Here is a 10,124-nt window from a genome sequence, read left to right on the forward strand (position 1 = left end):
GCGATACAAAAGAGCCGATTTGCAGAATAGGTGCTCCTTCCATTCTGCCCACCACTGCTTATATGCCTGAGTGATAAAGGCGGCCGGGACCCACTCTGACAGGTCTACATCTGTATCGGCTCTTGATGATAGCTGGGCTACTCGAATCCATTCAAGGAGGCTGGTGATGGTTTCCCTTGGCTTTATCAAATCGGCATAATAGAGTGCAATCGGCAGCTGGCCGAAAGCTAACTGACGAGCTAGTGCCGATGGATTGTAGAATTCATAAGTTTGGGGAGAGGTTTTTCCACTTCCAAAGATGTTCACTGGTATGGCTCTGGGAGTCACCAATGCCATCATTACTTCATTGTCCTTATCAAGAGCATCGTCGAACGGGTTGAAAACCAGAGGAAACACGGTGTCTGGGTCATCATAAGCTAACCAAGCACACTCATCTCTGGCCAAACCTTCTTACAAGGTTTGGAAGAATCGGCTAACCTGATCTGGATTACCCCCTGTGCCAAGCAGAACTATGACAGCTTCACCGAAGTTCAAGGGAGGGCGTGTTGCCGATTCTTCTTCACCTAGCACATGGTTCTCTGCTGTGTCCCTTGGAAAGCGCTGTGCAAAGAGATTGAACTCCAGACGCTTGTGCATGTGGAGGCTGAGCCACATGTTAATGAACCACCAAGGACCTCCCAGATTACCGATGGACTGGCCAAGCAAGAGCTTCCTAGTTACTTGTTGGAGGAGGTGATAGGCTGCTCCAAGCAGGTATCGGCCGAGGGGAAATCGGCCACCATTGGCCAGATTTTCTACTCCTGCTAGATAAACAGAAGTTGGTCCTGCCGATCGGCCACAAAACATGAATTTGTCTAGCCACATGTTCAGGAAGCAGGTCTGCTCTTTTGTGTCAACAGAGCCTGTTTTGCGGTATTTTTGGATATACCCCGACCAGCCGCCGATGGTGCGGGTTTCTACCTTAGCACTGTGTTTGGTATCGAAGAAGTGGGTGCTATCGGCAGAAGATACATCCAGGCCAGTGAGCATAGCTACATCGGCAAGTGTAGGGGAAGCAGGGCCATGGCCAAAGACAAAGGCATTGAGGGTGTCTGACCAAAAATAAGATGCAGCTATCAACAGTGATTCATTCTTATGCATATCGGCAATGGATAACCTAATGCATTGGTCTAGCTTTCTCTCGCCCCACTGGACTTCATTGGAGTTGCTGACCCTCAAGAACGAATCCTTCCACCCCACGGTAGGGCTGGGCCAGGAACAAAAAGTATCCTTCTACAGATCCAAAGAAAAATTCTCTGCTCTAAAAGGGATCGTGTTGGTTTCTGCGTTTATGAGGTTGGTTGGATCTGGATCCCCTAGCGGGCCAAGGCATCGGACGTGTGGTTGATCGGTGGGGATGACAATTTTGTTAGCCAATTCCTAGTGGTTTTGGAGATGGAAAAGAAAAACACAAAGAAAAAAAAGAAAATGTTCAGTAAGATGGATTGCGGATGAACAGGGGTGCGAGGAAAAGTACAACAAATGGCGCGAAGGACTGACCTCAGGAACGATGAAGTTGATGGCCATTTTACCACGGAGAAGATGTTTGAGAGCTTCGGAGGTGATGAAGAGGGGACTTCGTCGAAGATCTTGGAGCTTTTGGACAGCGCCGCCGCCGGGAAAGTGAAGTTGGAGTTGTGGAATGATGTGATGGAGAAGCAGTACCCGAGAAGGAACTATTTATAGGACAAAACGGGCAAGGGCAAATCTGACATATCTCTTTGCCGCATCCGTGAAATCCGAGGATGCTCAGGTAGATATGGTAACTGTTCGCACGGTAATCAAGGGATTGTGCAGGTGATTTGACAGGAGGCGGTCATTATCCAGAGATATTTTACTATGCGGGATCTCCTGGTCGGTCCATCGGCAGCGTCTTGTAACGGTCATATTGCCGATGAGCGAATAAAGTGGAGATAGCCGTTTGGGAAGATAAGGTACGAACGTCCTGGTCAGTCCATCGGCAAGTCTTTGTAATGATAATATTGCCGATGTGCGACTAAAATGGCAATGCCCGTTTGTGGAGTTGAGGATTTCGAGGAATCTGCAAAAGAATAGGATCAGACTTGTTCAGATTGAGGTTGTCGGTTACCAGGTTAGGAGCATTAATTGTAGAAAAGGGCATCATTACTGCGGAGAATTTCGGAGCATTAATGATTTCATACTCCGAAATTGGGGGGCATGTGTTGACGCCGTTTTTGGGCACGTGTCCATGTTTGGTAACGTATAGGCCAGCAAGATAAGACGGCGGTGTTTAATCTACAGGATGAGTTGCCGATGAGGATGGTTGCCGATGGAGGAGGGGTTGAACATGACGAAATCCATAGGTGGTGATGTGTCTGTGCCGATGGCTACGACAAGGAAGTCTGCCGATGACTATGACAAGAGAGTCTGCCGATGATATGGATGGAGAGTCTGGAAGCTGCCGATCGGCTTGTGGAGGTGTTCCAGTTTGTCACGGGGGGATAGTTTTATGTTTTCCTTAGTTATTTAAATCGTTTTGTATACGGATTCTGTGTAATTTGGAATTCGAGTTCCAGTCATGTCTGGTTGTAGCTCTTTGAGCAGGGTATAAATATAAACCCTAGGGCCTTGTAATGAGACATCTATCAATCAATCAAACACAAGTTTTTACTCATATTCTAGCATCTACCTTTCGACGACTTTGTCATACTTTTTCCTTTTCATTATGAGTTCTTAGGAATTCGTCGACTTAAGCTCGGCGTATTCTCGAGTTCCGCGTGAGTACCTCTTGGCCGTGGCATCTGGGCGCATCGCTGTTGTCAGGACCAAAGTATTCAAGTTACAACCTTTGCCGATAGTAAGGTCAAATCGGCTGGCACGCCTTAACGTTTGAATCGGGTATTAGCCATTTGTGTTTGCAGATCAGCTTTTGCACCAACAGCACCGGACCCGTACGCAGAGAGCAAGGCAAACTTGCAGCAGCACCGGACTCTCAGCGTCCTGTGCACACCGGACTCACAGCGTCCTGTGCCTGCATTTCAACTTGTTAGGTTGCTAACTTCTAGCTCCGAACTCCGAATTCGATGATCTTGGACATTTTGGAAAGCTTACTTAGAGTGCTATCCAATCTAAATAAATACTCAATCCAAATCAAAATGGATGAAAGCAGTATTCCAATCTAAAAGCCATCCTAATGTCCGGAGAACACCGAAAGACTTCTCTCTCTTCTCCAAGTTGAACAAAATCAACTCCAACACCTTCTCCTTTGCAAATGTGCCAACACCACCAAGTGTACACCACCATGTGCAAGTGTGTTAGCATTTTCACAAATATTTTCCTAAAGGAGTTAGCCTCTCAACTTGCCACGCCACTCGATCCTAACACGTATGCAAAGTTAGATCGCTCAAGTGGCACTAGATGACCGATATGCAAACGAGTTTGCCCCTCTTGATAGTACGGCCATCTATCCTAAATCCGGCCGTAAACTTCTCTACACACCTATGACCGATGAAATGGAAATGCCCTAGGTTATACCTTTGACTTGCGCTTTCCATTCCATCTCCTCCAATGTTGATGCAACACATGCACCAATCAATCACCAAATGATATGATCCACTTCATATCATCACGTGACCGTATTGGTTCATCGATCTGGACCTCACTTACTCTTCACCATTGCCTCGGTCCATCGGTGCCAAGTCTTGCTCAAGCTTCACCGTCACACGCGGTCCCTCGCTTCAAAGCCTCCGACTTGCCCTTCACTCGTGCAACTGGTCCATCAAGCCAAGCCTCATCTTGATCTTCTCCACCTTGGTCACATGACTCCATGTCATGTCTCATGTGCAATGAGCTCCTCCATCATCACCTATGGACTAATCTCCTGTGTATCTCACATAAACACTATTAGTCCACCTAAGTTGTCACTCAATTACCAAAACCAAACAAGAACCTTTCAATCTCCCCCTTTTTGGTAATTGATGACAACTCTACAAAGATATGGAAATTAAGCTTTTTCAAGCTAGCACTTCACACAAGGGTAAATTGCTAACTTGTTTTGGATTTTATGCTACTTATCCAACATTTAAGCTCTTTGTCAAGATTTGGATAAGCACCATAAAACCCTACTAAGTGCTAAGGTGTAAAGAATAAACCTTTGTAGTTCGATACCAAATTTGATATCATTTGAAGCATTCAATGTATACCATCCGTAGCACCAAGTGTAGCTAGACAATAAAAACACTAGAAACCCCATGAGGTCAACATTATAAGCAAGGATCTAGTTTTTACTTGGAAAGCACAAGTCTAGCTACCAACCTATGCATGCTAGTTATCATATCATCAATCAAGTTCTATAACTAGCAGACACCACACAAGCATGCATATTGAATTCAAAAACTTATGCAATGCAAGCAAGCACATGAATATGCACATATCAAATGCAAACAATCAATGTTCAACAAAAGGGTGATATTAGCATTGAAAGCACTGGCACCGAAGATCAACTAGCCGACATCTTCACAAAGCCACTTGATGAGAAGAGATTTTGCAAGTTGAGGAATGAATTGAACACTTGACTTCTCCAACTTGAGATGAGTGCACCCCCACATTTCTATATGACATGCCTCTCCTCCAACAAAGCAAGGTAGTGTTGGTTGACATAGCATTCATACTTTGCTAAAGACATGATTAGAACATATAGACATGTTTGCATGACAAATAGGCTCATTCATGAAAACCAAAATATTTTGATGTATGTATGGTACCACTATTGCTTCTATGCTTGATTGATCTAGTGGTAGCATATGACATGTTTGTGAGCTTGTGAGTGTTGGGTATTTTAAACGCAAATAGAAAAATTCGCAAGCGCACGGATACTGATGTAGCTTTCACCCGGGAGTATTCCACAGTATCGATTTTTCACAGAGAACGTGAGTGTACTAATTAAGATCCAAGATCGCCCAAGGATAACTATATAATTATTTTTGGTGGGAAGAGAGGAAGTTTCCTGAGAGTTCTCTAGTTGATCTAAGAATCAAGAATTACTTCAAGATTATTTATATCGGGACATCAGAGCACTAACCACAGAAAGAGATGAGAAGGGGGCTAGGAAGGTCTGACTACGGTCCTACAAACACCGATCCGAACGAGGTGGAATACGTCGACCGTTAGGGCTGTCACTACCCTAAGGCTACCACAACAATCCGCAGGATTGGGTGCAATTCCAGATAATTGCAAGACTAAACACCACGTCTAATCTATTAATTACTACTCTAGCGTTATAAAGACTAGAGCACTTGATGCAAGAGGGAATCCAATAAATAACTTGAATGTAAATAAAAGTAATTAGAGAACTCAGGATTATGAATTGAAGAACCTGGAGAATGATGAAGAACGAACCAGATGCTGCAAAAGTATAATGTTGAGGAAGATCCGACAGATCCGGCTCCTCCTCCGCTCTACTCTTCTCTCTCCCTATTTTCTAGATTACAACTAGAACTAACTAGAACTAGAACTAGAGGAACTAGAACAAGAACTAGATGAACTAGAACTAGATCTAGATGAACTAGAGGTAGAACTAGAAGGATCCTCTCTACTTGGATGAAGAATTGAAACCCTAACTTTGATTCTGTAGAAGAGGTATGATCTCCAGGGGCCAGGGGGCCTTGCTTATATAGTCTTTTCAGCTGAATCTGGGCCGTTGGATCAAACCGACATTGATTGAACGGTTATCCTTGATCCTTTAGGTCGGTGGAACAATATCCCGAAAGAGAGTCCTGATTGGACTCTGGTTGAGGGCGGGCGCCCAGGAGACGAGGGCGGGCGCCCTGTCCCTGAGTCCTCTCGGCCTCTGCTTCGGTCCCGTGGTTTCTGGAGTCTTCTAGATGATAGAAAATTGCGTGGCACGTTAATATCTCTATGTAAACCCGACGTGTGGGCCTTTCCTCCGTATTTCCTGATAACCCCCTGCAGAAATAGACAAACACCAAAACTCGTGGAATTCTGTCAGATAAAACCCTAAGTCTAGGTGTTGGTTGCATTTGGATCCTTTTCTATGATTAGTTGATGGTTAAATGTGAGCATTAAGGACCGTCAACAAGCTCCCCCAAGCTTAACCTTTGCTCGTCCCTGAGCAAAGATGAACTCAAGAGTTTCTGCAGTGGTTTCATGCCTTAAAGGTACACATGCGTTCAAACAAGATCTCATCTCTGGGTTAGGGTAGACTTTTAAGATTGAAAATTTAATCATTTTACCTTTTACCATGGGGCTTGCAACCATCACTTGTGTCTTGAGGAGTTAAAAGATAGAACGGTCTAGTCATGTGTCATGTCTCTTGTTCTTTGATTAACTATAGCTCTGGAGTTTTTCCCTTTTTTCATATAAAACTCAGAGATTCCTTGTATGACTCTCTCTAGTCTCTCTTTTGTGGTATTTCTGGATCCTTACCAGGCAGTAATGGTGTATGCCTTCTCTCAAAGTATGTGGTATTTTTGGTATGAAGCATAGTGACATTGCCTTCTCTCTCACCCTACTCTAATAAGGTTTTGATATCTGGAGCTCATAGGTGGGAGACAGCTAATACATACTTAAAAGACATTTATTGCATAGTCAAACCATGGATCCAGAAGAACAAGTCAATAAGTCAAATCAAGATGTGCATGTGTGGCGAATGAATGGTGTATGGTAATGATGGTGATAACAATGGTGAAAGTCTAATTCTACTTGTGCTCTTTTGAGGGGATACATACCTTTCTTGCTCTTTTGAAACTTTTTGAGGTGAATGAGATGCTCTATATTTTCTTTTTCTTTTCTCTCAGGTGGGTATCTTGTACCCCTAATTCTACTGTCAGACACTTGTCCATTTTTACCTCTCGTCTCACTTTTTCCTTTCTTTCGAGGTTCCGGGCACTTGCCCCTTTTTATTTCCTCGTATCTTCTCTTTTTTTTTCTCTTTTTTTAGAGCACTCACTTCCTAAAATAATATAACAAGTGGTAGTAACCAAGATAACTTGAGCATTTATTTCATAGGGAAAAACAGAAATAGGAGAATGTTTTTGGCTATTCTCTCCCGGATTAGGAGTAGAATATTTTTAGGTGGTTCTGGAGATAGAAATGGGTGGATATATGTGGATGCGTACTGTTGGGTATTCTTAACATCATTACTAAAAGTAGACTAAGTTCTAAATCTAGCAACGGTGCCAAAAATGCCAAACCTATCCCTCACACCACTTAAGCCAAGTTGTCATCCCCAGCATGATATGAGAGACGCGGTATTGAAATATGCAATTGCTCTTCTAAATAAATAATGAATGGGATCTGCAAGCGCACAGATTAATACCGATGTAGCATTTTAACCGGGAAGTATTCCAGGTATCGTTATTTATATTTTTACCACTGGGAAGGGATTAGAAATCATAACTAATGATTACAGAATAGAATATGAGATTGAGCATCTATCATTGCATGTATAATTGAGAACATTATATCTAACTCATCATACAGGGATAAATGTCACATAAAAGATATATGAAATAATAATAGTGACAAGGATAACTAATCTGATCTAGCCACATAATAAATATGATAAGCACCTCAATTAGATACTCTAGAAAGTCATTAGCATGGTATTAGAACGAACTACAAGAATATTCCCTAAGTTATTCTTAACTATATAGTCTAGCATATCATAGTTAGTGCAAGCATACTTAGCAATCATTGTGAGACAAGACTACGCCCATGCATAGTGATAATAGCAAGGAATATGAGAAACATAGCAATCACTCCCCTGTAATAATGTTGCACTGCCAGCCCAATACACGAGAGGGGGACTATATAAGAATCAATGAAGCTGTCACTATCACGAACCACCCCACGATCTGGCATATTGGGTACAATCGCAGATAAATACGGTATAAGCACCACGCCTACACAATATCTATCATTTACCCATGGATCCGATGGATAAACGCTATACGATCCTAAGCATGTATATAGATCGTATCTAACTAAGCCAAGTACATAACTATGATAAACTAAGAACAATATAATCTTGAATATAAGCAAGTAGAGCAAAGTCATAAGCAATATATTGAAGTAGAACAAAGTCATATTTATAATATTGAAGAACAAAGATAATTAGAAAGCAATTAGAAGCACAATTAGAGAATTACCAAGAATCCTCCTGACAGATCTGGAAACCAATCGAAGATTGACTCCTTCTAGTTCTAATCCTATGTAGCTATGCTAATCTAGATATCTAATTGATGTGGTGGCTCTAATCTTGATCAGAGGCTTCTTCTCCCTTGATGGAACAATGAATTAGGGTTGAGAGGCTCCCTCCTCCAGGGGCCAGGGGGTCTGGTTTTATAGTCCCTTCAAGTGAATATGGGCCCTTGGATCAAACCGACATAGATTGTATGATTTAGATTCATCCTTTAGGTCGGTGGAGACTTCCCGCAAAGCAGAGTCCTGATTGGACTTGGACAGGGGGCGGGCGCCCAGTAGGACAGGGCGGGCGCCCTGCCTCTGGCCCCGTTTCGCCTCCGCTTCGGTCTCGTGGCTTCTGGAGTCTTCTAGATGTAAGATAATTGCGCAGCACGTTAATATCTTTACGTAATCCTGACATGTGGGTCTTTCTTCCATATTTCCTGATAACCCCCTGCAGAAATAGACAAACACCAAAACTCATAGAATTCTGTCAGATAAAACCATAAGTCTAGATCTTGATTTCATTTGGATCCTTTTCTTTATGTATTTGATAATTAAATTTGATACTTAAGGACCGTCAACAAACTCCCCCAAGCTTACCTCTTGCTCGTCTCTGAGCAAGGATAGACTTAGCTATGGATCATAAGTTGTTGCAAAAAATTTGACGGTACACATGCTTTTAAATAAGATCTCATCTCTGAGTTAGAGTAAACTGTCAAGACTTAAAACTTACTTACTTTACCTCCACCATGGGACTTGTAACTGTCACTTCTGTCTTGAGTGGTTAAAAGATAGAACGGTCTAGCCAAGTGCCATGTCTCTTATTCTTGATCAGCTATAGCTTTGGGATTTTTTTGCAGATTTTCAAATAAAACTCAGAGATTCCTTGTATGATTCTCTCAGGTCTCTCTTTTGTGGTATTTCTGGATCCTTACCAAGGCATTTGATGGTATATGCCTTCTCTCAAGATAAGTGGTATTTGTGGTATGAGACATAGTGATATTGCCTTCTCTCTCACCCTACTCTAATAAGGCTTTAATATCTGGAGCTCATAGGTGGGAGATAAAGTATACATACTTACAAGACATTTATTGCATAGTCAAACCATGGATCCAAAGTAACAAGTCAATAAGTTTAATCAAGATGTGCATGTGTGGCGAATGAATGGTATATGGTGATGATGGAGATAACAATGGTGAAAACAATGGTGGTGGAAGTCTAATTCTACTTTGCTCTTTTGAGGGGATACATACCTTCCTTGCTTTTGAAACTTTATGAGGAGAATGAGATGCTCTTCTTTTTCTTTTCTCTTAGGTGGGTATCTTGCACCCCTAATTCTACTGTCGGACACTTGTCCATTTTTACCTCTCGTCTCACTTTTTCTTTTCTTTCGAGGTTCCGAGCACTTGCTCCTTTTTATTTCCTCGTATTATTCCCTCTTTTTTTTAGAGCACTCATCTCTTGAGATAATATAGCAAGTGGTAGTAACAAGATAACTTGAGCATTTATTTCACAAGGGAAAAACAGAAAATATTTTTGGTTATTCTCTCCCGGATTAGGAGTAGAATATTTTTAGGTGGTTCTGGAGATGGAATGGGTGGATATATGTGGATGGTACTTCCGGAGTAGAAGTAGCATATATGAGTGAACGTGCAAGTGAAATCTCGATTTAACCACATGACAAGCTCCTAAGGGTCTACACAGCTTGACCACACTCAATGCTCATAAGCAGTAAATAATAAATGTGTGGCTCAAAGTCTAGCAAGCATGTATATATGGCTGTGGTAGGAATTTTAAGCTCTCATCATACAGGAACTCATCATGCAACATTTTAAATATTTTCAAAGATAAAATTCTCCAGAATTCTAGCATCTCTAGGAACAGATAAACAGCAGCTCAACCTTCCCATATCGTATCCG

Source organism: Sorghum bicolor, chromosome 7 (assembly GCF_000003195.3).
Source record: "Sorghum bicolor cultivar BTx623 chromosome 7, Sorghum_bicolor_NCBIv3, whole genome shotgun sequence".
NCBI classification, from domain to species: Eukaryota; Viridiplantae; Streptophyta; class Magnoliopsida; order Poales; family Poaceae; genus Sorghum; species Sorghum bicolor.